Here is a 26,384-nt window from a genome sequence, read left to right as displayed (position 1 = left end):
ACATGGATTGCAAATCACTGAAGTTTGCTAGCAGCCGTGTTTCACAAAGTGCAGATTGTTACTGATTTGGATTCTGATAGGTAGGGCTGGATCAGATGACCATCAACGATCCCTTAGTTATGTAGGCTTAGACTATAGGATGTTCCATGAAGCACTTCTTCAGTGGCATCTTTTCACTCTCTGCATTTGTATACCACTGTTGCATTTAATCATCAGCAATAATTACATTTTGGATCTCCATTTTTTTCTTGTTTGCCTCTCTTTGTGCTCTCTTTTATTTCCTCTCTCCCCCATCTGCTTGCTGTGTTTTTTCCCAGATGTTGTTAAAACACATATACTTTAGACCTATTTTCAAATACTTGTCAAATTGTTATTGTCTAAAATTAGCCTGAATGTTTAAGAATATGTTCATGCTTTGTACAAATGTTGAAAGAAACACTGATTTAACTTCACTTTATTTTTTCATATCTTGTGTTTTGTCAGCCTGTGCACTGAAATGTTATGATTGCATAGGGGAATCCTCTGAAAACTGCAATAAGACAACAGAATGTTCTTTCAGTACTCAGTGTGCTTCAATCAGACAGATTACATATGCAGGTATAGTATTTTATAGTTCTTGTTTTAATCAGCTTTGCACTAGCCCAATTTACAATGGCTACACTTTGGCTGCAGGTAGTTCAAAAGTTGATGTCACAGTGAAAACTTGTGCTGGATTTTGTGATGAGGGCTCTTTCAGCACTGGAGTCGGCAGGAACTTTTTCACCACCAAGTGTTGCAGTTCTGACCTTTGCAACACAGAAATCTCTGGTAACTTTCATTGTGTTTCTCAGTATTTGGATGTTATTGTTTGAACTGGCATTGTTCCATGAGCAAAAAGTGTCCAAAATGAATAAGAGATGAGTCCCTGTATTTTGTATATTAGTAATATTTGCTGTTAAACCTGTTAACGAGCTGGGAAAAACCTACTTGATGAATTAACTTTGAAAAAGGAATTAAGGCTTCAACCTCATAATCCAATTTCCATAATCTTTCTTCTCTAATTATTACATTTACTTTTATATTTCACAGTTGGCAATATCCTCTCTCTGAATGGAAAAAAGTGTTTCTACTGTGATCAACAAAATTGCAAAAAAACACATCACTGCTACAAAAATGAGGACTTCTGCTTCTCAGCAACAGGTAACAGGTTTCTTTATCCTTTGTTCATAAGAATATTCAGAGATTCCTCTGTTAAAAAGTGCAGTGTACTAAAAATCTTTTAATTTCCTCAGTGAATTCAGAAGGGGCACATGCAACTGCAAAGGGCTGCATCTCCAAGTTTTTTTGCCAAAAACCAAAAACTGTATTTGAGAAAGGATTCATTCGAGAACTTAACTGCTGCCAGGGTGACTTCTGCAACAGCACCAGCAGTACAAGTGCAAGTTTTCTGCTCTTGGTGGCATTGCTAATCTCTGCTAATCTGTTGTCTTAATATTTTTTCTCATGTTCAAACTGCTTCCAGCCGTTTCTCCAGAACCCAAAGAGGATTTAAAGTTTAGTGCGAAAAATGACTAAATATATTTAATATTTTTGTCCTTCGTCAAAATGTTCCAAATCCATCCATCCATCCATTCGCTTCCGCTTATCCTTTTCAGGGTCGCGGGGGGTGCTGGAGCCTATCCCAGCTGTCATAGGGCGAGAGGCGGGGTACGCCCTGGACAGGTCGCCAGTCTGTCGCAGGGCCAACACACAGGGACAGACAACCATTCGTGCTCACATTCACACCTAGTGACAATTTGGATTATCCAATTAACCTATCCCCACAAGCTGCATGTCTTTGGACGGTGGGAGGAAGCCGGAGTACCCGGAGGGAACCCACGCAAACACGGGGAGAACATGCAAACTCCACACAGAAAGACCCTGGCCTGATGTTGGAATTGAACTCAGGACCTTCTTGCTGTGAGGCAACAGTGCTAACCACCGTGCTGCCCCCACCGTGCTGCCCTGTTCCAAATCTGTTTTTTTTTTTTTTTAATATTGCCTGTAAATGTTCTCTTGTAACAAATTGCCTTTTATGATTGCCAATGTAAAACACTGATGCAATTAATAAATTACTTTAAAGTTATATTTCATTTATGTATAACTATAAAATAAAATGCGGCTGATTCATACACATCCCTTCAATAAGATCTTGATATGAAGACAAATCTTAAATACGGCTTAAAGTCTACAGTGCTATTGCAGCTGCTCCATAACCAACACCTGCGGCAGGCTAAACATGGGGTACTAAAGATGTACACCAAGAAAAATCGAATGAACTAAACTGCTGAATATTCAATTTATTCAGGTATAACACTGTCCTAACAACAAATCATTACATGGGATCCATAAAGCTAAAAAAAAAAAAAAGCTCTGCGACTCTTATTGCTGTATTTCATGTATTGTAAAGACAGTTTGGAATAGTGCTAGGAAAATAAATTAATCACTATTAAAAATCACCAATTGCATTATTCTAAAGTACCAGATTTTGTGCATTTCACATTTAAGACTTAATAATCTTGCAAATAAAGCAATTTGTGGAAAATCAATTTTCAAAAGTGTCTATATATAGCAACAAAAAGATATTAAATAAATTGTCTGAAAAATAAGTGAACAAAGGTATGATTCAGTTAGCTTTTTTCCCCACCTTCCACCTTCACTGTTGCTGTATTTCTTTTGACGTTTTTCATTTAAACTGTGGAAGTTTCTTTTTGGGAACTGAGTTCTTCTCCTAGGATCGAGGATAAGTGCTCTAGGTTTGCAAGGTGTATTGAGGACATTGACACTGCTTGTTGTTCAGTTTACTTCTTTGGTCCAGTTAGAGCTGGCAGGCATCCTTTTGAGCTCCAATTGGACCAAACTGTACCACTGCTACCTGAAAGTCTGATGGGGCCACTGATTGTCTACTGGGGATGGCAAAGACTCATTTAGCTGTCTTGGCACATCTTATGCCAACCAGCCTCCTTTAGAAAAGTTACTATTTATAACACTAACTATGTTTAATTAAATGTAATCTTTATTGCTACATGAAGACAGTGTGCTTCAGGAGGAGAGAGGTTAGATGAACATCCATGAATTTGTGTTGTCAGTGTATATGTGTGTTAGAGGGAGAAAGAGTAATGAAGAGGAAAGTACAGAAAGAGCTTTTAAAACATGTGTAAGACGGAGTAGCAATAGTAATAGCGCAAACACAATAATAAGAGAAAAATATCAACATGCAAGCACTCCACTGTAGGCAATTCATAATTCATACTTTTTTATATTATTACTCCAGGTCTCATTACACTAATTAGAACTTAGGTTTTACTAAAGCACGTGTCACACATCGACTGCAGGTCTGAACTCTTCTAGACATTTCTCAGTGAGGCTGTGTGCAAGAACTGTTTCACTGCCTCTGACCATAAGCATGCCTTTAATCTGCCGCCTCCCTTGTACAAAGTCTGGGAAAAAGTCTTCCAATAGCAAGAACATATCTAAATCTTATAATTGACATCTTAGTAAATTGGTCCTATGTGTGTATTTGAGAGTGAGTAAATAAACATTAATAGGTGCCAAACTCACAATCCTCTCCATATATGCAGAGGCAATTTTATTTTCATTCCCAAAATGTTCTTCAAGAAGATATTTGGCTGTGGAATAGCCCTGCTCAGGAGGTAAATGCTGACAACTATGCACCAAGTCTTTAGGCTGCCCCCTAGTGAACTGCTCTAAAAAATGCAAACAGTTGCTCCAGTTATCAGTTTTAGCTTCCACTCCATTTTCAAAGGCATTCATAAATGATCTGTACTGTAAAGGGGCTCCATCAAACATAGGGATGTTTCTGGCTGGGAGGACAGAAGATAAATTTTGTTTTACAAGCAAAGTAGTGATGTCATTTTGTTTTTGCATAATATTGACAATCTCCTTCGTGCAATTCTCAGTCAAAGTAGGAGACTGAGGCTGTGTTTGCTGCGTCACTTGAGCTGAATCATCCACCTGATGTTGGTTTTGACTTTGTCTAGGTATGATTACTTGTGATTCAGAATGCAGAATTTGTACCAGAGTAATCTCTTTCTGCCGGAACAAATGTATCAGCACAAGGATTTAAACTAGGCGCTTCTTGTACGTGCCCTCTTTTAAAATAAGAGTTCATTCCATCAGAACGCTCAGAGCTACAAACTGAGTTTATTTTTAAGACATGAAGCTTTGCATTGGTTGCTGCCAGCTCTGTTTCCAAGGATAATTTCTTTTCTTTTCTCAGTTTCTCCTTTTCTTTTCTCAGTTTTTCCTCTTGCGCTTCAATAGAATATTTTTTCTTTAATGCAGCGAGTCGCTCCATGAGCGCTGCCTTGTCAGCCGCAGCTTTAATGCGTGCGGAAGATGTTGATGAAATTCGACTTTGCTGTGACAATGTTTTCGAAGGTGGCTTTACACTTGAGATATTAGAGACACTGTCTTCAGGATTTATTTCATCCAAACTTTCAACAGCTTGATCATTAAGAACAGTATTGCTTTGTTCAGTATACGGCTCGCCTGTTTCCTGCAACCAAATCTTTACTTTGTCCATAAAAACAGAGAATGCTGTCACCTTAGACTGATAATGTGCGGTTTGCCTTTTCACTTCATCTTATGGCAGTGGCAAACTTAAAAAAGGATTCTTGCAAAGCGTTTGCATCTTGATAGCATTTAATAAACTTCCCAAATTCAGAAGACACGTCCTTAACGTTCATGTGAGGTCATTAAAGCGGAAATTTTCCCCATATACTTTGATGCTTTCTTACACATTGAACTCCGCTTTTCTTGGCATGTCTTTATATACCAATCCAAACCTTTTGGTGTAAATTTGATGCTTCTTTTCTCTGCTTGCATCTGAGTGTCATCCTCTTGTTTACTCTTAATATCCGACATTTTTATTGTCCTCTTGGATTATTTCAAACATTATAAAGATGCACAGCACACTGAGAATCCATAGCATAGAGCACAAACATGACATCCATTTACCTGCTGATTGCAGCGAACAAACATTTCCACAGAGGGCGTTGGCATGTTTCAATTAGCGATCCAATTATGCACCAATTTAGTACATCAAAACTCAGTTCATCAGTCTTTGTAGTGAAATAATGTCTTTAAACTCCAATAGCTTCACCGTTTTCCTTTACGGCTTAAACAATATTATCACTCACCAGTTTTGATGAACGAGTGACATGTTGATCCAGGCCTCAACATCAAATCTGTTGGGAGTACTCACAGACGATCCAGTAACTTTTATTCGAGTTCGACGGTGATCCTTGAAATCCATATATCCAACATATCCATTAATGAAGGATTATTCCTTTGTCCACGGGTTTTTTTTTTATTTTTACTTTATGTAGTGGCAATTCCTTTTGTTTGACAAACCAAACATCCCACAATTAAAAGTCCACAAGCCACTGCTGCACTGAGATAATATTTCGTACGCAGGCAAAAGAAGTCCACTGTCCAAACTTGAAAGTTGCATTTTTATGGTTTATTTATCCAGTTTGGCAAGCAATAACAAGATCCATTTTTTTGTTACTTCTTGCTGCTTCTCCTGCTCTGGTAAAAAAAAAACCATAGGCCCACCCCAGTGCATGCTGGTCCTATACCAGTCTCTTTCTTTATAGAAACAAAATGGCCCTACAGCTCTTACTGACTAATTTAACAAAGTAACATCAAACAAACATTGAAACAAAATACAACAAATAAACTTGTAAATAAATCCCAAAATATAAGTAAACTAACAACAAACTTTAACTAATTTCAAAATAATAAAAAATAAGAACAAATAGCTCCAACACTAATAATTAAATATAGTGTGGCATATAAACATAAAGTGAGTGAAAAAAGGTCAACGAAAAAGAAGTCCTATTGGCCTATTGCAGCTTAATTAGGGAAGGATTCAGGGTCACCTAATCCCACCCTAACAATATGCTTTATTAAAATGGAAACTTTTAAGACTAATCTTAAAAGAAGGGAGAAGGTGTCTCCTGAATCCAGACTGGGAGCTGATTCCACAAAAGAGGGGCCTAAAAGCTAAGACTCTGGCTCTCACAAGTATGCCCGCAGTCTAAAAGCAAAGTGCTCTATTGGGGTTATACGGTACTATGAGGTTTTTCAGATAAGATGGGGCCTAATTCTTCAAGACCGTGTATGGCATACAAAGGAGTTTAAGTTTAATTCTGGAATTAACAGGGAGGCTTTTGAGGGAGCCTGTTTGCAATGAATTACAGTACTTCAGTCTAACAGTAAAATATGCATGAACTAGTTTTTCATTATCTGAGACAGAGTGTTTCTAATTTAAGAGATATTAGATAAATACAATAAAGCTGTCCTACAAATTTTTTAAAATTTCTATATTGAAGGAAATATCTGCTTCAAAAACAACTCCAAGGTTCCTCACAGTGTTACTGAACGTCAACGTAATGCCATCCAGATTAAGCATCTGATTAGATACAATATTTCGATGATTTTTAGGGCCGTGTTCAATAGCCTCAGTTTTATCTGAATTTCAATGCAGGTGGTTAGAGGCCATATAGGTCTTTAGGACATTTCTGCAGTTTTACTTAAGAAAAAGAAGGAGAAACAACTTTAAGAGTAAAAAATTGTACAATCTAAATCCAACAGCACCTGGGCTTCCTCTCATGTTGCCATGCCATGTGATCCTCTTCTTTTCTATTAAGAGTACAATCAACAGGATATTTCCAATTAAAGATTTATATCAGGTTTAGAAATTAAGGCTTACTTTGTTTTCTTTAACGGGAATATTGTCTCCAAATGGACCTCCTATTTTGACAGCAAAGCATTGTTTGTTGGTTTGTTTCTACTGTGTTTGTTCAGTTTGCAAAACAAACACTGTTGATATACCTTTTTTCTGGCCTTGATGGTCTGTCTCTGTCATCTGGGTATCTCCTAAATGTTTTGTGAGATAATTAAGAGTCTGATTTTTTTTTTTAATGCAAGGCACCGTCTATGCTCAATAAATCACATGAGTCAATTTATTTCATATGACATGATACCATGAAGAGAACAGTCAAGAAGGAATCCTTCAAAATGGTTACCTGGATAATCTATCCCAAAGTGATCTTCTGTGAAATTACAGGGAGAAATATTTACAGGGTTGTTTTGGTGGAGACATTAAAAAAAAGAAAGAAATAACAAGAATTATCAAGAAATCAGAAACACAATTTTTCTGCCATGCTTTTACAAATATTAGCTCAAACATCAAATTTATAGACATCAGGTGTATAAAACAACCATTGCAACCATCAACTTTTTTTATCATGTTGCTCATGGAGCTCATTTCGGCCATCATAGCTCCATTCTTCTGTGTCAGATATGATATGACTGATAAAACTTATTTATATTTAATTAATATGGATATGCTGTTGAAGCAGGCTCTGGATGCTTTTAGATTCTTTTGAATAATTTCAGAACACCTTTAAAGTGTAGACACTTTTCTGCCAAATCCTGTATTCAGTTGTGATGAGAGGTCTTTGCTCAGTATCAAGTGCTCATGACTAAATTATGTCATTATTTTTTCCTTTTTTTTTTTTTTTTTTCAAAGGACGTACCTTTTTTCTGGTCGAGGTGGTGGTTTCAGTGATTCATTTGTGTGTTTCCTATATTTGGTTGGAGGAGAAAAAAAACATTTTCAGCTTCAGAGTCAACAGATGGTAACATCATTACACAGACAGTTATAATCACTATCAGAAATATGATATGGCATAAATTTATGTAATATTTCCTCAACCTTTTCCTCCAGATGAACACTGCAAACACTGCAGCTAAGGTGATTATGATGAGAGCCACAAATGACTGGTACATCAGTGATCCTGGTGATGTAGATACATTTGAGGTTAATAAACACAATTCAACAGATGAAATACTTCGATAACATATAGAGTAGAGATAAAGTGTGTCTGCTAACCCTTCACATTTAAGCTGACTGTGTGGGCTTGTTCCCTGTTACGCCAAAAGATAGCGTTACAGGTGAGGTTTCTGACTCCATCTCCTTCAGTAACAATAAAAGTGATTGTGGAAGTTGTCTGCCAGGTGCCTCGTGACATCATGATCTCTGAGACCTCAATGGTGAGGTGAGAGACACTCCATGAGAACACCGGAGGATGTGATGAACATGTGTGTGTAACAGAACACGAAACAGTTATAGTTGAACCAGCATCAACTTCTTTTGGAACGGGGGTCATCACTGGTTTTTCTGGAGAAGCTGAGCATGACAAACACAAAGAAGATTATACTTGATACTTAGAAAGCAATGTGTTTGTCACATTTCAGTGATCTACAGTGGGACTCCCTGTCTCATGTCCTTTCTCTGCATAGATACAGAAGGGTCCGTTGTCAAAGGGCTTGATGTCATCAATCTCCAGTGAGCAGTTTCCCTCATTTAGATTTCCTAACATTTTGGTTCGGCCCTTAAAGTGAGCGGTTAAATAAAGATAATTACTATTTATACTTACTCTTTGCCCTCATGCTGATGTTCACTTCTTGTGTTTGATCTGATGTAGAGCTAATATTCAATGGCAAAATGGAGCCTGAGATATAAAGAGTTTTCATTTCACATTAAGTTCAGTACATGAAATATATTGCACATTGAATATATCACATGGTACTCACATTCAGCATTCAGTGGAATCGACTTTTTGGCACTCTGACCCGCAGGGTAGTGTTAGAGTTGAACTGTTAGATGTTTGTCATTTTTATGTTTACCATTTGTACAGTGTTTTAACTGATGAAACTCCACTGTCCTTCCCCCCAGATTCTCGAGGTTCTGGTGGGGGGCTGTAATGTTTTATTGCAGATACATCCTATCTGGAAGATCTGCTTCTTTTGATGTAGGCTTCCTGCGTTTACGACCCTTTGGTCAGCAGGAGGTCTAACACACACACACACACACACACACACACATTCTTACAGAAGTTCACACATATACATTTACATACAGTGCCTTGTCTTTGTAACCAAAGGGGGTTGCAAGGGGAGGTGTTTTGTAAACTATTGTTTGAAGTTTGTTAATAAAAGGCAGCGAGAGGAGGCCATCATCGGGGGTCATTGTCGTGCTGGACACAGATGAGAGGCCTCCCTTGCGCAAGTAATCGATCGATCGACTGTCTTGTTTTCTTCATGATGAATAAGTCTCTAGAATTAGCGGGGTTTGTGGAAACACAGACCCAACAGGTAGTTAACAGCACAACTTACACTCTGGTGCTCTTCTTCTACTGTCCAAGTTTGAACTATTTTCCTTTCCCAAATCCCTTCAGATACCAGAGTGTCCATGTTCTGGTTTGTTCCAGGTAAACCCTCTAGGGTTAAGGTTGGGGGAGCAGAGAAACATGTATGCTGCACACTGCAGGACACAGTGCCCTGCTCTCCCACTCTGAGGATACCAATAATGCTCAACTGTGGTTCTGGTGCATGTTCTGTTAATTCAAAGCAAAAATTGAGAGCTACAGCAACACAGCAACTTTGCAGAAGTTATTAACTGTAATAAAACAAACTTAGTTAAAAGAGATAGGAAAGAAAAAAAATACAGATAGCTGAAAGTAAATAATTCTCCAAATTATTTTTTGTGCCTCTCTTAATGTTTTGTTGTTTTAAGTGTTATTGAAATACATTTATTGGGTTTAGACAACACTGTGCTGGAAAAAACTCTCTTAGTACAACTTGTTCTTAGTACAACTTAGATGCAGAGGCAAATCATTTCAAGTTATACATGCGCAAAACTAAAATAATGATAAATAATGAAAATATAAAATGAAGATTCTTTTCAAACCACAGAAGCTTTTGCCACAAGGCCTTAGCTCTGCTTTCAATACGATACTCCCGGACAGACTAATAGATAAACTGCTGGAAATTGGACTTCCTTCCACCACCTGCCGCTGGATCAGAGACTTCCTCTCAGACCGTGCACAGAGAGTTAGAGTGGGGCCTCATCTTTCCTCAGCCCTCAGCCTCAACACCGGCTCTCCACAAGGCTGTGTACTGAGTCCCCTACTGTACACTCTGTACACACATGACTGTGTTAGTTCCCACCCAGACAACACAGTCATCAAGTTTGCAGATGATACCACTGTGGTGGGGCTCATCTCAGGGGGAGATGAGACTGCATACAGAGCTGAAGTTCAGAGGCTGTCAGATTGGTGTGCAGACAACAACCTGGACCTCAATACCACCAAAACAAAAGAACTGGTAGTTGACTTCAGAAGGAGGAAGTCCGAGCTGCAGCCTGTCAGCATCAACGGGGAGTGCGTGGAAAGGGTCTCCAGTTTCAAGTTTCTGGGTGTGCACATAGACACAGACCTCCAATGGAGCTCTAACACCTCTGCGGTCTTAAAGAAGGCCCAACAGCGTCTCCACTTTCTGAGAATCCTCAGAAAAATGGACCTGAAGAAGGAGCTGCTGACCGTCTTCTACCGCTGCTCCATTGAAAGTGTGCTGACATATTGCATCAGTGTGTGGTTCTCCAGCTGCACCACAGCACACAGAAAGGCACTCCAGAGGGTCATCAACATGGCCCAAAAAATCATTGGACATCCTCTTCCCTCCCTGAAGGACCTGTACAGCACTCGCTGTCTCAAGAGGGCACGCAGCATCCTACGGGACTGCACACACCCAGGACACCGGGTGTTTAAGCTGCTGCCGTCTGGCAGGAGGTTCAGGCTGCTGAGGTCCCGAACAAATAGACTCAAGGACAGCTTTTACAACAGGGCAATAGCCCTGATCAATGTAAATAGCTGACCTGACTGGATACCTCCCTGGACTTTTTAGGGGGAGGTAACAATGTTTAAAACGATAACAATAATATTTATATTTATAACAAGGTGCAATAATAATTAATGTGCAATAATAACAGTGTGCAATACACATACACTTATTCTTCTTTTTTATACTAAGTTAATATACTGTGTTGTGTTGTTTGTTACGTTGTGATGTGTCATATCGTGTCGTGTTGTGTTATATGTAGTGCCGACGTAGGACAGTTTTTCCAATTTCATTGTACTACTGTACTATGTATGACTGTGCAATGACAATAAAGAGTTATCTTATCTTATCTTATCTTATGATTGTGGCATTATACTTTTTTTTTTTTAAAATCAGAGAGGACTCAGTTTGTCATGGTAAGGGTTACTTTCTCTAGTAACTTGGATGTATATCAATGGAATTAAAGTTGAATTGAAGAAATTAATGAATGCTTACCTGAAACAATAAGTTCAGTAGATCCATCATAAAATGAGTGACCTTTGGTGTGGTAGGAAGTAATTGCGTTCTTATCTATCCATGGATAAAGTCGGTCACGGTTGTGTGACATCTCCAACCTTTCAATCTTAAGACTACAGTTCTGCTCCACCACTGATCCAATTAAACTAGTTCGACCATCAAACTTACTAATAACATTCCCTCCTTGCTTAAATACAGCTGGAAATCCATTGCCTTGGTACAAGTACCACATCACTTGAAGGTCATTAGGCTGTGAGTTTTTGTAGGAGAATTTGCATGGAATGATGAGACACGATCCCTTCAACCCAGTTATGGTGCTTGGAGCAGTGAAGGACCAACCCTGATTGAGTATGTTTCCTGCAAAAGAGAAAATACTTTTGAAGCACTTTGGATCTTAACAAAAAATAAATAAATATTGGCATCCACCAGTGCTACCCCCCGGCCTCCTAGATGTTGCAGGTATGGTATAAATTTGAAAACCCCAGGTGATTTTCCAAAAGTTGACCTGTGAACTTGAACCAGATGACTTCAGTCTTGACTTATTGCATTCTCAAACTTGAGTGCCCACAATTGTGGAGCAACAACAATACCCTCAGCCTTTTATGCCTGACACTAAAAAAGGGCTCACACTCTATTTAAAATTAAATGAACTTGAAACAAAACATCTATTTTCAAATTTGAAGAATGATGACAGAAAAACATTTGTGATCTTATTACTACAACTTGAGTGCACACATCCCAAAGTCAGATAACAATATTAACCTCCATTATTTGTATTTGTATCCCTAAATGTTCCATGTCATTTTACTTCTGTTTTGGTTTCCACCACACTGAGGAAACTCTTTAATAACTTATGTGTTGAATGGCAGTGTCATGGCCCTGTGCCTCCCCGGCTAGCCCAGTCTGGCTACAAGTGTTTTTGCGTCTATTGTCCCTTCTCTCTTCCCTCTCGCACTCAGCGCACCACCGGGGCGGATTTCTCTGTGGGCTCCCGTCCCTGGCTCCCACACCTGCAAACAATCTCCTGTGATCAGCGCTCACTCAAGGAGCTGGCTGGAGGTGCCTCGTCGCTGGATTATTGTGTAACTCTTGTTAGTGTACTGCCGATTCTCTAGCGATCGTGGCTCAAGAGTTGGGAGTTCGCCTTGTAATTGGAAGGTTGCTGGTTCGAGCCCCGGCTCGGACAGTCTCGGTTGTTGTGTCCTTGGGCAAGACACTTCACCCGTTGCCTACTGGTGGTGGTCAGAGGGCCCGGTGGCGCCAGTGTTCGGCAGCCTCGCCTCTGTCAGTGCGCCCCAGGGTGGCTGTGGCTACAATGTAGCTCGCCATCACCAGTGTGTGAATGTGTGCGTGAATGGGTGGATGACAGGTTGTGTAAAGCGCTTTGGGGTCCTTAGGGACTAGAAAAGCGCTATACAAATACAGGCCATTTACCATTTACCATTAGCCTCTTCGAGTAATTTTCGCGAACTAGTCTCATGTCACTCACTTGTCTCTGTGTTAGATTCTACCTGCCTGCCTGAGGACTTCCTACCCCTGGTTAGTCGTGAGTGGGTGAGTCGGCCTGGTGCGAGCTGAGAGGAGGAGTATTTGTGTTGGAGTGTTTTCCTAAAACTGCCCTCATGACCCTTGGAACCCCTGGACCCGTTCCCCGCACTTGTAGATATTGCACTTGGTGACTGTGGAAGAAATAAACAACCAACTCTTGTGATTTCAGTCTGCGCTAGTCCTTTCTGCGTGTGTGACAGGCACATTGCATACACAGGCTTATTTGCTACTACTGACAATGCCAGGATTTTCACATTACTCCCTCTAACACTGGAAATCTAACAAATCCGTCATCAGGTCTAAGCCCTCTGTCAGTCATTGTATTTCTGAAATATGTATTCAGATATTCATAAATGGTTTAAAAAAACGATTAATTGCTGATAATGGCTGCTGGTACCACTGGAAATATTATTATTACTATTATTATTATTATTAGTAGTAGTAGTAGTAGTATTAAAGTACATTTCAAAAGCATGTAGTAAACTTAGGTAAAATAATTTTTATTGCAGATGTAGTTTGTGAGAGAAAACAAATGCAGGACAATCCTATAAATGCTGTAAGAGCTTTAGGTGTATTGTTAGCTGTTAAATTTAGATACATATTTGTACTTACTCTTTACCCGTAGAGTGATGCTTGCTTCTTTTGTCTCACCTCCAGGGAAACGTGCATAGCATATCAGCGATCTTCCATCATCATTAGCTGATGCTGTAAATGTCAGTGTGGAGACAGTCCTCCACTGAGCCCCCCCTGATAATTTGCTAGTATCAGAGGAGGCTGGCATATTACCATAATTCCATGTCACAGTTGGAATATTTCGATAGCATGTGTATGAAACAGTGCAGGTTACTTTATTTGGATCTCCCTCCAGAAATTCATATGATGCAGAGCTGACAGTCAGCCCTGAAATGGAGCCTGGGATACAATTAAAAATGGTTAAATATCAAAGATGGCGTAGGATAAAATGCAATTTACTTTCACTACATACATTGTGAGGTTAAGGTTCTGGATGCTGATGCAGAGCGACCACCACGGTGTTCCACATAGCACTCCACAGTTTGATATTCTTTCTCTATGAACAGAGTGGTTGTCACCATAGTTTTGGATCTTCCATCAGATAGACGGCTATGAGTTAGACGTTCGTTTCGCAGGGGGATGTTGAGCCTCAGACTTGGGGGATAAGTGGGACAAGTGTGGTAAACACTGCATTGCACTGTTACAGACTGCCCAACCACTGTGTTCCCAAAGATCTCGATAACCGGTGGATCTGCTGTGCCTTAAATCATAAAATGTGAAGATTTACATAATCATATAACAACATAGTGATCAATTTATAGTGAAATCTTAAATTATTTACCTACCCACTACTTCAACTGTTACAGTTGTGTCTTAGAAAGGGTAGGTTCTCCATCCAACATTTTCAGGATCCACCCAGGGATAAAGCTTCTGACTGTGATCAGCCAAGGTCACTGGGTCAATCAACAGACTACATGTCCGATGGTGTGAAGAACTATATACACGTGTTCTTCCTTTAAATATGTCCAACACATCATTCCAGTTCCAGTTGTCATATACTATTGGATATCCTCTGCTCACATCCTGATACCACACTACACGATCTGGTCTTTTCGGTGGATACTGATCGTAATCATAACTGCAAGGGATAACAAGACAGGAACCCAACAATCCTTTGATTTTACTCGGCATTGTTACCTGCCAAGCACTGGAGCTGCACCAAATATATCCTGCAAGAGGGTTGTGAGAAAAATGAAAATAAATTATAATTTTAAAATAATTTATAATAATTTTAAAATAAATTATAATTTTAAATGCAAACTATTTCCAATATACAAGATAAAATCAAAATATTTACAGACAGACAGATAGATAGATAGATTTGATGCTTGTTACAGGAAAAATGATTCTATGTTTCTTTACCTTCTTTTAAATGTACAAAGATGCCCTTTTGTCTATGGTTAGATTAGTTTAGAATTATCTTTTTAGACTTTCTCAGCAAAGACATACTGTTTTGGGACATATTGTTTTAGATTGTTTTATCTCTCACAGCTTTCTCCCAGCTCTCTGCTGACGAGACTAGCGCCACATATGGAGTTATTTTATCTGTTTTGTATTTTCTTATCCTGTTCTCACTGTCTTTCCTATAAAAAGTGCCCAGCCTCTGTACACGTTGTGAGTTGTTCTGAACAGCTTACCCGTGTGCACGTTAAAGCATAAAAAGTGATCTTGTCTCATTGTGTCTTTATTTCTCCTGGGTCTTTTACAGAGTTTTCCCCCAACATTTCTTGGTCCTTCGACAGCCGGAGCGCCTCCATCGTGTCCCATCTCCGTGACCAGTCCACGTTGTTCGTCTGTCGACAGCTCACACACCAGGTGTGTGATAAAAGTCCAAGAGCGTTAAATTCGGGTCTTGGCCAACGTCTTAGAAAGCGACCCACGGTGGTGGGACCCGATCGAGGTGGACCAGACCCGGCGACACTGACCAGGTAGATACAGACACACTGACACAATCTTGCGTAAAAGCGCATTTTGAATTCAGGGAATTTAAAATAGCGGAAGTAGCTCGTCGACTGGTAGCTCTGGGAGCTCGTCGACTGGTAGCGTAGCTCGTCGACTGGTAGCTCTGGGAGCTCGTCGACTGGTAGCTTTGGAGCTCTGGGTAGCTCCCCCAGCTGGGTCTAGACTGGGTCTAGGGAGTAAGTAGCTCTGGGAGCTCCCCTTATCATAAGGGTTCTGGTCGCGCGCGCGTCGAAGCTGTGAATGTGAATGTGTGTATTGTTTTAATTAATGGAGCAAGCTGAATTTTCACGGTCCAATAAGAGACTGAGCTGCTCCTACTGTGTTTTTCTTTTACTGCTATTCACTGACGTGCTGGTGAGTTGAGAGAACGGTCGAGTTCCGTCTCGTAAAGTTCACACCGCTTTTGGAAATAGTCCGAAAGTAGAAGGGCGTGTGAGCAACCACTCTCGTCTCTAATACCAGCGAAGGTGATAGCAGCTGTATTGTGTATATATTACTTAAACAAAAATAAGTAAATACATAAATAAGATGGGTAATCAAGCAAGTGAAATTAAAACTCACTCCTGCTGACGAGCAGTGGTGAGAAAAGAAAAGTCCAGACGCCGGACAAAAACAGTGTCTGTAAACTGAGAGATTTAAGAAAACAAAATATAAACAGAAGAACAGAACTCAACTGCCAGTTTAGTAAAACCAGAAGACGAGACACTGTGCAGTCCCCACAATCCTTTTAGTAAACCATCACTCACTCCTGCAGCCGCATCTGCAGCAACACCCATATCAGGAAGAACATAATAATCCCTTATTAAGTGAAAACTAGAGATCACAGTAGTTTTGTAGTAGTTTAAAAGGGTTGAAAACAGACCCCACTGAGTAGATATAAATATAAAAAGTACGAAATAAAGATGAACAAAGGGAAAGTTACAGTAGAAATTATCTTTAGAGTATTTGAAATTAATAATAGCAAGGATAACAACCTGTAAAGTGATATTATCAATGAAACACAGTTGGCATGATGACCATGCCCACAATGTATAAAATGAATATAAAGCAAATAATTCACACGAAAATATTTTAATAAAATAAATAAGGTATATTAAGGCTGTGTCATTGTTCAGCCAAGGACAGTGTGTGAAAAGGTAACTGTCTCCACCCTGGGAAAAGGATGATTCTGCAGGTCATCTGAAGCCCTTGATGGATACAAAATAAAATATAAATAATATATTATAATAGAACTGCCTGGTCCGCCATGCAACAGAGAGAACAAATGTGACCGCAGATTGGATGAATTCTAAATTATCTGTTTGCTGAATAAGATGATCCTAACTAACAAATTGGCTCAGGAGTAGTATAGTGGTACACACTGATAAAATATTCTAATATGCTATTGCTGTTATATAAGACAAAGAGGATAATATTAACAATGACATAATATTAATATGAAGAGGCACCTTAATCGGTTATGATGTGAGGTGGATAATTGTTAAGCAGTAGTCTGCATCAAGCTTAAGGTTTGCTGAAACTCAGTGTAATGACATGTGAGATGAAGACAATACAGAGAATAACTAAACTAATGAAGTGCATAGAGGCACTTGACCAGCTTGAAACCTATCATCCTAGAATGACACATTGCTGAGATATAGAGCACACCTATAATAACAACCAATAAGCAAAACCCTGTAGACAACAGCTACAACTACAGGATTGAGAAGCTGAATTAAATATGTAGACACTGCTAAGCTGATGAGCATGTTACACATTTTCTTTTCTTTTTATTTATATGTTTCTTTTAGAGCAGAAGCTGCTGTAACACACCCAAAGAAAGACTCTAGGTCTGACCAACCGTTTCAGTCATGGGCAAAAAGATGTCAGTCAATAAAATTCTAAAAGATAATTTATTGACAAAAAATATATCAAGAGATAAAAGATAAAACAGTCCAGTGTCCCACTTAAGAATTGTATAAAAACACACAGTCCCAAGGCCAGAGCCAGCTATGCCACACAGCCAAGTTGCACTCCACATGTTGCCTTTAACAGGGTTAGAAGTTGTCCTTGGAGACCCACCACCCTGCAAGCATATAGTCAGTGGTCACTCAAGCCTCTGCAACCCTGCTGCCTTTAGGCTGTGGCATATAATAGGCCCTGGCCTGCACAGAGAGACAAAACGACACACTTAATATAAAATTCATAGGGCAAAACCCATCCATCCCAAACATATCTGATTTCATCACATTACATACCTGCACAGAGAGACAAAACAACACAGCAGTGTTTGTAGTGTGGGCTATAAGAAGACCAGTGTGTCAGTGCAATCAAGTACACCTGCCTCTAATTAGTCCAACCCCATTCCAGCCATTGGCTCACCAAAAATGTGACACACACAAAACCACTCCCAACCCAGTGCAACTTCACACAATAATATGGAGCTGAATTAACACAGGCACATTAGTCTACCATGTTACAAGCTGCATGCTATTACAAGCCAACATATGCAGACTTCTGCCTTGTTCGGGTGGCAGCATTTTTCTTTTTTCTTTTGTGTCCTGACACGTTTATGTTTTTTGTTTTTGTTTGATTATTTTGTTGGTTTTGGAAACGAATTTAAACGAACTTGTGACAATACTTGAGAATCACAGTGACACATAGTGATTAGGCATATGATTGAAAAATGCCTAGGTTTAGAGCTGTGAGCTATGAGCTGTGAGCAATGCAAAGTTAAATATGTATATATTTGTATAAATGGGAAACAACCCTAACTTGAAAGTTTGAAATGTGTGAGATCCATGAATTGTTTGAAGAACTAGAAATTATCTAAAAATGCCTTAAGTGAAAATGTAGAGTTGCATCTATTCTCCCAAACCAAAAAAAAAAAAAAAAAGGAGAAGAAGCATTCTGTAACTTAGAAATAAGGCTGACGTGTTGACAACAGACTAAAACACTAATTCGCAGGTGGCTATCAGGAACAGAGAGGCGAGCAAAGTCACAAACACCAAGGCTGCAGACAGCCACGCAGAAACAGCAGATAACATAGAGACAACGCCTGCTAGAACCGTGGAGAGGAAGGTCACTCCACACGAGATTGTAGGAGTAAGCCACAGAGAAATAATGCAAAACAGTTTTGAGGCAGCCACTTAAACTTACAGTTTTCAAAGGACAAATTAGTTGTAAAGTCAGCTTCAGGCCACACAACTGTACAACAATTAACTGCCCCTTTAGAACTAGTACATACAGCAAGTGGCCGCAGGTGCTTTATTAAATGCATATATGACCCGTCGTGTCCAGTAAATTTGCTAGGTAGAGACGCTCTGACAAAACTTAAGATAGCAGTCATGCCATTCTTTTCTGGTATTACACCTGAGTGCATGCTAAATGACACCCGCCACATCCACTTTCCAGAAACCGACCGAGTATCACAACATTCTGAGATTTAAACAAACTCCAGGCCCAGATCCACCTTATGATCAGCAAGTGTGGAAGCTAGGAGAACAGCATTTGACCTTACAGCACAGGCCGAAATTGTGTAGGTTACGCAGTAACCACAGATAGTAAAATAATAGAAGCAAAACCACTTTCTTCTTCATATTCTGCACAGAGCGCTGAGCTGTCAGCTGTGATTTGCGCATGTGAAATACACAAAGATAAACAAATAACCATTTATATAGACAGCCAGTATGTTTTCTCTGCTGTGCATCATTTTGCAAAAAATCTGGAAAACCAGAGGAATGATTACACCAACCGGAAAACCAGTTCAGCATGCCAACCTCTTACAACGCCTCTTTCATTGCTACAGGCAATAACTTTGCTGACAGAGCAGCAAAACAGGCGGCACAAAAGACAAACATCACATTGATGGCAGTAAACACACATCAGATTCCACTGGATGTGTTGAAAAATGAACATAAAGCAGCAAGCACAGCAGAGCAGGCAAAATGGCTAAAACACGGTGCAGTTCTGACAAACGATGTGTTATGGCAAGCCAGTGCTGCCAAAATCTCTCCACAAGATGGCGGCATTAGTGACTCATGGCTATACGCATTTGTCATCGGGGGGAATGACCTGTATTGTCAACTCTCATTTCTACACTGTAAATTTTGAAACTTCAGCAAAACAATTTGTCAGAACGTGCATGACGTGTCAAAAATATAATGCTCAGGGAAATCTGCGACCAAAAAGAGGCCGTTTTCCCACTCCACCTTATCCTTTTCACACAATTCATATGGATTTTATTGAACTAAGCGAATGTCAAGGGTCAAAATACGCCCTAGTGGTTATAGACGTGTTCTCAAAATGGCCGGAAATCTATCCAGTGAAAAAGGCAGATGCAATTTCAGTAGCAAAGTGCCTGTGCAATCACTTCATACCCACATATGGCATCCCAGCTTTGATACGATCAGACAACGGCACTCATTTTGTAAATGATGTCATCACTAAGGTCTCTGAAGCACTCGGTTTCAGCATAAAACACCACTGTGCTTATCACCCTCAGAGCGCAGGCCTTGTAGAGAGAACTAACGGCACTATAAAACAAAGGCTCAGGAAATGCATGGCAGAAACAGGAAGGCCGTGGCCTGAATGTTTGGGTTTAGTGAAAATGTGGATGCGCTTAACGCAAGGCTCCCATAAACTAACTCCATTTGAAATCATTCATGGCAGGCCGTTCCCACTGCCGATCACCAGTCAACCAATAGACAAAGCAATCAGAGAAAACACATTAGCAGAATGGATGTCTAAGCTATTGGAAAACAAAGAGATCATTGTACATAATCAACAACCTGATGATGTTTCTCCAGTGTCTTGCAGACTAAAGCCCGGTGACTGGGTTCTGATCAAGGTGCTCCAAAGGAAAAACTGGAGCACACCCAGGTGGGAGGGGCCATACCAAGTCCTCCTCACTACACCGACCGCTTGCAAAATTGCGGAACGACCATCCTGGATCCATCAGAGTCACTGCAGGCGAGTAAGTGAAGCCATCTAAACACAGCTGACAGCAGGCTTGCCCACTTGTTGTGATCTCGCCCGGTGGAGGGGTCAGCTTTCCTGGCCGGGGGGTCTACTCGCGACAGGAGGGTGTGTCCCGTCGTCATGAGGTGGTGGCTCTTAATAACTGCAGTGGCCCTGACCATGGCCGGGCTCCTCATCTTTGCTTCCGTGAGGGACAACAAGTCACGCAATATGAAGAAAAGGCAGACACTGTATGACAAAGGACAGTACACCAAGTTTCCCCATGGCTACGCCACTAACTTTTGGTGGCAGTTTATGAACACTACAGCTCACTGGAATAATAAAACTGACTGCTATGCATGTACCCATATGCCCCTATCCTCGCAGACGTCTGGCCTGTGGCCGTACAGCATACCTGAAGATCGCAGTTGGTGTCTGTTGGGCCTGGCAACACATCCAGGCTACGGTACTCTTTGGTCCAAGGCCAACTACAGCATCCCAGCAAAAGCAACCTGGAGGTCATCATCACCCACAAATGTGAACTGTTCCGGACAGACCTACCTACTGACCTGGCCCCAAGTCTCAGACCCACTGCCTGATGTAATTCTACTAAACAAACTGAACGCAGCGCAACTGCCAGTATGTGTGATGAACAATGGATCGCGGGCAGTGGGGGAGCTGCCTACTCACCTATCTACCGGATGCCACTACAAACAAAGACTCAGTACCAGACAGGATGTGCACGGACGGCACCAAGCAGTAAAGGAACCAGAGTTTCGCATCTGAGGAGGAGTGAAATTCTTACAGAGCTTGATCCCCGGCATTGGAGCTGCCGAGGTGCGGGATCATGTGGAGATCAACCGATATGCTCTGCTACGACGCATCAACTTTGACAAAGACCCTGGGACCGGCTTTAGCAGGAGAACAGAAGGCCATCAGAACGATGGTGCTGCAGAACAGACTGACTCTAGACCTGCTAACAGCATCACAAGGAGGAGTTTGTAAGCGGAGACATTTATGAAGCTTTGCAGAATTTGACCATTCTGCAGAAATATGTCACTGACCACACATCTGGAGCAGCTACACCGCCATGTCTAAGAGTAATGATTTCAAAGATGATAACAACTACAATGACTGCTTATGTTGCCGTGCCTCAAGAAGAACAGCATCCCGTTGCAATTCTGTTAGAGGAGAACTTGTAATAACTGCTAATGAATGACGTGGTGATTAAAAATGACTTGTCAAGTGATCATGCACTGATTAACACATTAGTAGTTTATGCAGGTACAATATAAGGTTTTCATCCTTTTATTTTTTGAAGTTTTCATTTTAAATATAAGGTTTTCATCATTTTAAACATAAGGTTTTCATCCTTTTATTTGTTGTAGTTTTCATTTTAAATATAAGGTTTTCATCCTTTTATTTTTTGAAGTTTTCATTTTACATATAAGGTTTTCATCCTTTTATTTGTTGTAGTTTTCATTTTAAATATAAGGTTTTCATCCTTTTAAACATAAGGTTTTCATCCTTTTATTTTTTGTAGTTTTCGTTTTAAATATAAGGTTTTTATCCTTTATTTTTTGTAGTTTAGTTTTATTATTTTTTCTTGTTTATTCCACTTGTTATTTCATTTACTATGATTTTCATTTACTATGATTTTCTTTGTTCTTTTTATTATTTTATTTTGTTTTATTCTTTAGACCAAATGATTTCCATTTCTGCTATGCTGACATTTTGAAAATTAAAAAATTGCTTAAGATACTTAATAAATAACCTTCACAGACAATTGTTGTATACATTTAAAATAAGTTAAAACAGGAGGGAATGTTACAGGAAAAATGATTCTATGTTTCTTTACCTTCTTTTAAATGTACAAAGATGCCCTTTTGTCTATGGTTAGATTAGTTTAGAATTATCTTTTTAGACTTTCTCAGCAAAGACATACTGTTTTGGGACATATTGTTTTAGATTGTTTTATCTCTCACAGCTTTCTCCCAGCTCTCTGCTGACGAGACTAGCGCCACATATGGAGTTGTTTATTTTATCTGTTTTGTATTTTCTTATCCTGTTCTCACTGTCTTTCCTATAAAAAGTGCCCAGCCTCTGTACACGTTGTGAGTTGTTCTGAACAGCTTACCCGTGTGCACGTTAAAGCATAAAAAGTGATCTTGTCTCATTGTGTCTTTATTTCTCCTGGGTCTTTTACAGAGTTTTCCCCCAACAATGCTATACTGTGATTAAAAAGTGTTCCATTAATCTGTTCTTAGAAATTGCCATACCTAGAATATAGTAGCACAGGATAACATGTCCAAATCCAGACATTTTGTACATGGTATCGGACTCCTGAAATATATAAAATGACCTTGTAAGAATGGGTGAATGAGGCAAATTGTATAAAATGCTTTGAGTGCCCCGATGCATAGAAAAGCGTATATATACATGTTTCACGGCATGAAAACCATATCCAACTTTATGCTGTGAGGCTCTGATTTCTACTTCCCCTTTCAAAATAATGTTATGATGTTGTAAACTATAATCAGTAAAAGTTCCAAATGTTTCTCATAGATTTTCTGTGTTGAGGTGACATTGTGTAGCAAAACTGCTGCATGCCTGTGTAGCCTGAGAAGTCATTAGCATTCTGTGGTTGAGTTAATCTTGTAGGCTAGAAGAAACTTAGTATTGTTAAAGTATTTATTTATTTATTTCCAGGAAATTAACCATCTGTAAGTTCAAACATAAATTCAATAAATTAAAATTACATCTCGCATCTGATTATGTCCTGATTATCTTGGACTAAGTAAAATTATAGAATAGAATAGAATTCTATTTGTCACACATGCAGACCGCCCTGCATAGGAATGCATACAATTTAGGCTACATCCCAGCATGGATTTACAGTAATGCTTTACAGGAGCTTGTACTATGATGTCATAACTTAGGTTGAATTATGTACCTGTTATGCAGCTTGGCTAGTGTGATGTTACACAATACTGAAAGAGAACAGGATATCATGAACATCACACAATTAGAATTTAATATACTCTTTTAGTAAAAGATGCATGACCTTAAACATTTTTGATACCTCACCTCTCTGTTGAATGGGAGCTTGACCCTGACATGAAAGGAATCTTTACTGCTTTATTTTAGCACTCCAACAATTTCTTAGCGTCTCTGCACACCACAAATCTAGCCACTATCGTGCTTACGTGTTTTGTGGGAGAGAGAAAAAGTGAGCTCACTACCACTTCCGATTTAAACTCTCCCCTAAATCTTCCAGGTCCTAAAGCCTTCCCCATTACATTAAATTTACACTGTTAGTTTCAAGCACTATGGGAATAAGATCCATAAATTTCAATTTAATATTGCTCAGTTGTAGCTATTGTTGATATAATTACCTATTACTTAATAACTTTTTTAATAACACCGAGAAGACCAAGGAGCTCATCGTGGACTACAGGAGGAATGCTGACCCACATCCACCCATCCACATTAAGGGGACGGCTGTGGAGCGTGTGAGCAGCTTCAAGTTCCTGGGAGTCCACATCTCCGAGGATCTCACCTGGACGACCAACTGCTCCAAGCTGGTCAAGAAGGCTCACCAGCGCCTCTTCTTCTTGAGGACTCTGAGGAAGAACCACCTGTCCTCAGACATCCTGGTGAACTTCTATCGTTGCACCATCGAGAGCATCCTGACCAACTGTATAACAGTCTGGTACGGGAACTGCTCTGCCTCGGACCGGAAGGCGTTGCAGAGGGTCGTGAAAACTGCCCAGCGCATCGCCGGAGCACCACTTCCTGCCATAAAAGACATCTACAGGAAGCGGTGTCTGAAAAGGGCTGGGAAAATCATCAGAGACCCCAGTCACCCATCACATGGACTCTTCACCCTCCTGCCCTCTGGGAGGCGCTACAGGAGCCTCCGGACTAAGACCACCAGGTACCGGAACAGCTTCTTCCCCACAGCTGTCAGACTCCTGAACTCTGCCTCCTGACATCTGACCCACGTTAACTCATGGACTGAACATACACACACACACACAATGGACAACTGTACCCTCAAACACACAATAATAACATGGAGTGAACCACCACTCACAACCACTAGCACTTTATATAGCCTCTGTAGAAATTATCCACACCCTCACTTACCTTAACTGCACTACTGTATAGCCCTGTGTAAACAATCATTCTGTACATACGATAATTTTTAACCCTACAACTGTTTACAACTTGCATAGTTCCCATTTCTGTATAGCTGTATATCTCAGATTCCTGTAAAGTTATTTATTTCATATTCTGTATAGTTTTTCATATTTATATCCTGTCCATATCCTGTACATAGCTTGTACTCACTACAGCCTGTACATACTTATAGTTATAGAATATTCACAACATACTTCATACCGTGTACATTATAACATAATAGACCCATTTCTGTAATATACTTACATATCTATATTATTGCTAATATATATTGTAATATATCTATATCACTAAGCACTTCTGGATGGATGCAAACTGCATTTCGTTGCCCTGTACCTGTGCATGTGCAATGACAATAAAGTTGAATTCTATTCTATTCTATTCTATAACTTTTTTTGCTGATTAAGTGGTAATAACTTGCTAGTTATACATCATTACCTTCTTTTTTCCACTTTATTATCCCAATATTTACTACATTATTATTGAGCTGTAAATTAAATTGCTTTTGAAAATGTAAAAATGTCAAAAGAACCTCTACTTATTTGACAGTTAGATTTCATGAGGAGTTGGCTGGGGTTCTATCAAGGTCAAGGTCAAGTTTATTGATATAGCACATTTCCAACAGCTCATGCTGCACAAAATGCAGAAAAAAGCCACTGTTTTTTAAGGGCTACCCGTGTGTTATTTTCAAATGTTTATGCACATTGTTTTGTTGTTATGGTAGGCCATTAAAGTTTGGATCGGGAAATGCCGAATTAGAATCGGAGTTTGATTCGCTGAGCAAGAAACAAGATGGTGAGCCACCAACGGACCCATTGAACTGTGCCAAGCAGGAAAAACGCCCCCTGCTGCACGTTGTGCTCTTTCGCTGAAAAAAAAGCTGGTAGGATTAATCCATACAACTCTGCAAAAGAACAGTGGACTCTCAAAGCACCGGATAACCATTCAGAATAATTCCGGGATTAATAGTTAAAGGACACAGAGACAGCTTTTCTTTTTCTTTTGTTTGTTTGTTTAAGGGGTTATTCAGCCTTTTGCTGAATTGTTTTCAGTTTTTTACATTTTTTTTTGTTTTTTGTAATTTATTTGTGGTCAACCTTACATTCTAAGGCTGTAATGGTGTTAACGGAAATGTAAATAATTTTGTTGGGTTAAAACAAAATAAGAAATGGTTGAAATCCAAAAGTGAAATAGACGAAAATTAAATTAAATCTTGCGCCTAAAGAACTAAACTTGATTTAAAATAACACAGTGTTAATTCAAATAGATTAAAGAACTCAAACGTAGAACTTGAAATAAATAAAACAATAACCTAGGTTGAAAATAACATCCTTTTAAAGCCAAATAAAAGGTTTTCAGATAAATAGGATAAATTAACCAAAATGACTGAACTAAAAAGGGAAAGGAAATATCTTCTTTTTCTTCCTTAAATGTGTTGTTGAATGTTTTATGTAATGTGTGTCAACTGTCTATTCTCTGTTTTTACAGAATAATAAGCCGGCAATTTAAACGTATTTTCTGGTCTGGGGTCTTTATTACATGCATAGCTGGACTGGCCATTGGGCATACCGGGCATTTGCCCGGTGGGCCGCTGGCGATTTTTTGTTTTTATGGGCCGATGGATTTTTTATTTTTTATTTTTTTTAGGAAGGGTATATATAATGAAAGGTGTTGGATTGGCCAATTGGTCATGATCAACTCTGGGCTGGACCAATTACAGCCGAGGAGGCCGGATGCACCCTCCCCCTTGTTTAGCAATCACGTGATTTTCGCGCATTGCATGCCGGGAACTCGTGGCAAAACAATCCAAGTACCGCATCAAATGCAAGCATTTGCAGCACCGCAAAACGTTCATTCTCCGGTTCCAATACCTTCTTGTTTTTTCTTTGACGCACAAAAAAGGAATGTACAAA

At 39.6% G+C, this 26,384-nt stretch overlaps 2 pseudogenes; both read right to left on the bottom strand.

Moving 5' to 3' along the window:
- Positions 1–2,214: 2,214 nt before the first annotated feature.
- On the bottom strand, positions 2,215–4,905 carry LOC146622328 (uncharacterized; annotated as a pseudogene).
- A 1,862-nt stretch (positions 4,906–6,767) lies between these two features.
- Positions 6,768–22,590, bottom strand: LOC146622327 (uncharacterized; annotated as a pseudogene).
- Positions 22,591–26,384: the final 3,794 nt, after the last annotated feature.

Source organism: Diplotaxodon limnothrissa, linkage group LG11 (assembly GCF_057381915.1).
Source record: "Diplotaxodon limnothrissa isolate DT_005_m linkage group LG11, D_limnothrissa_male_GT1.1, whole genome shotgun sequence".
Lineage (NCBI taxonomy): Eukaryota > Metazoa > Chordata > Actinopteri > Cichliformes > Cichlidae > Diplotaxodon > Diplotaxodon limnothrissa.
This window is presented reverse-complemented; position numbering and strand designations above follow the sequence as displayed.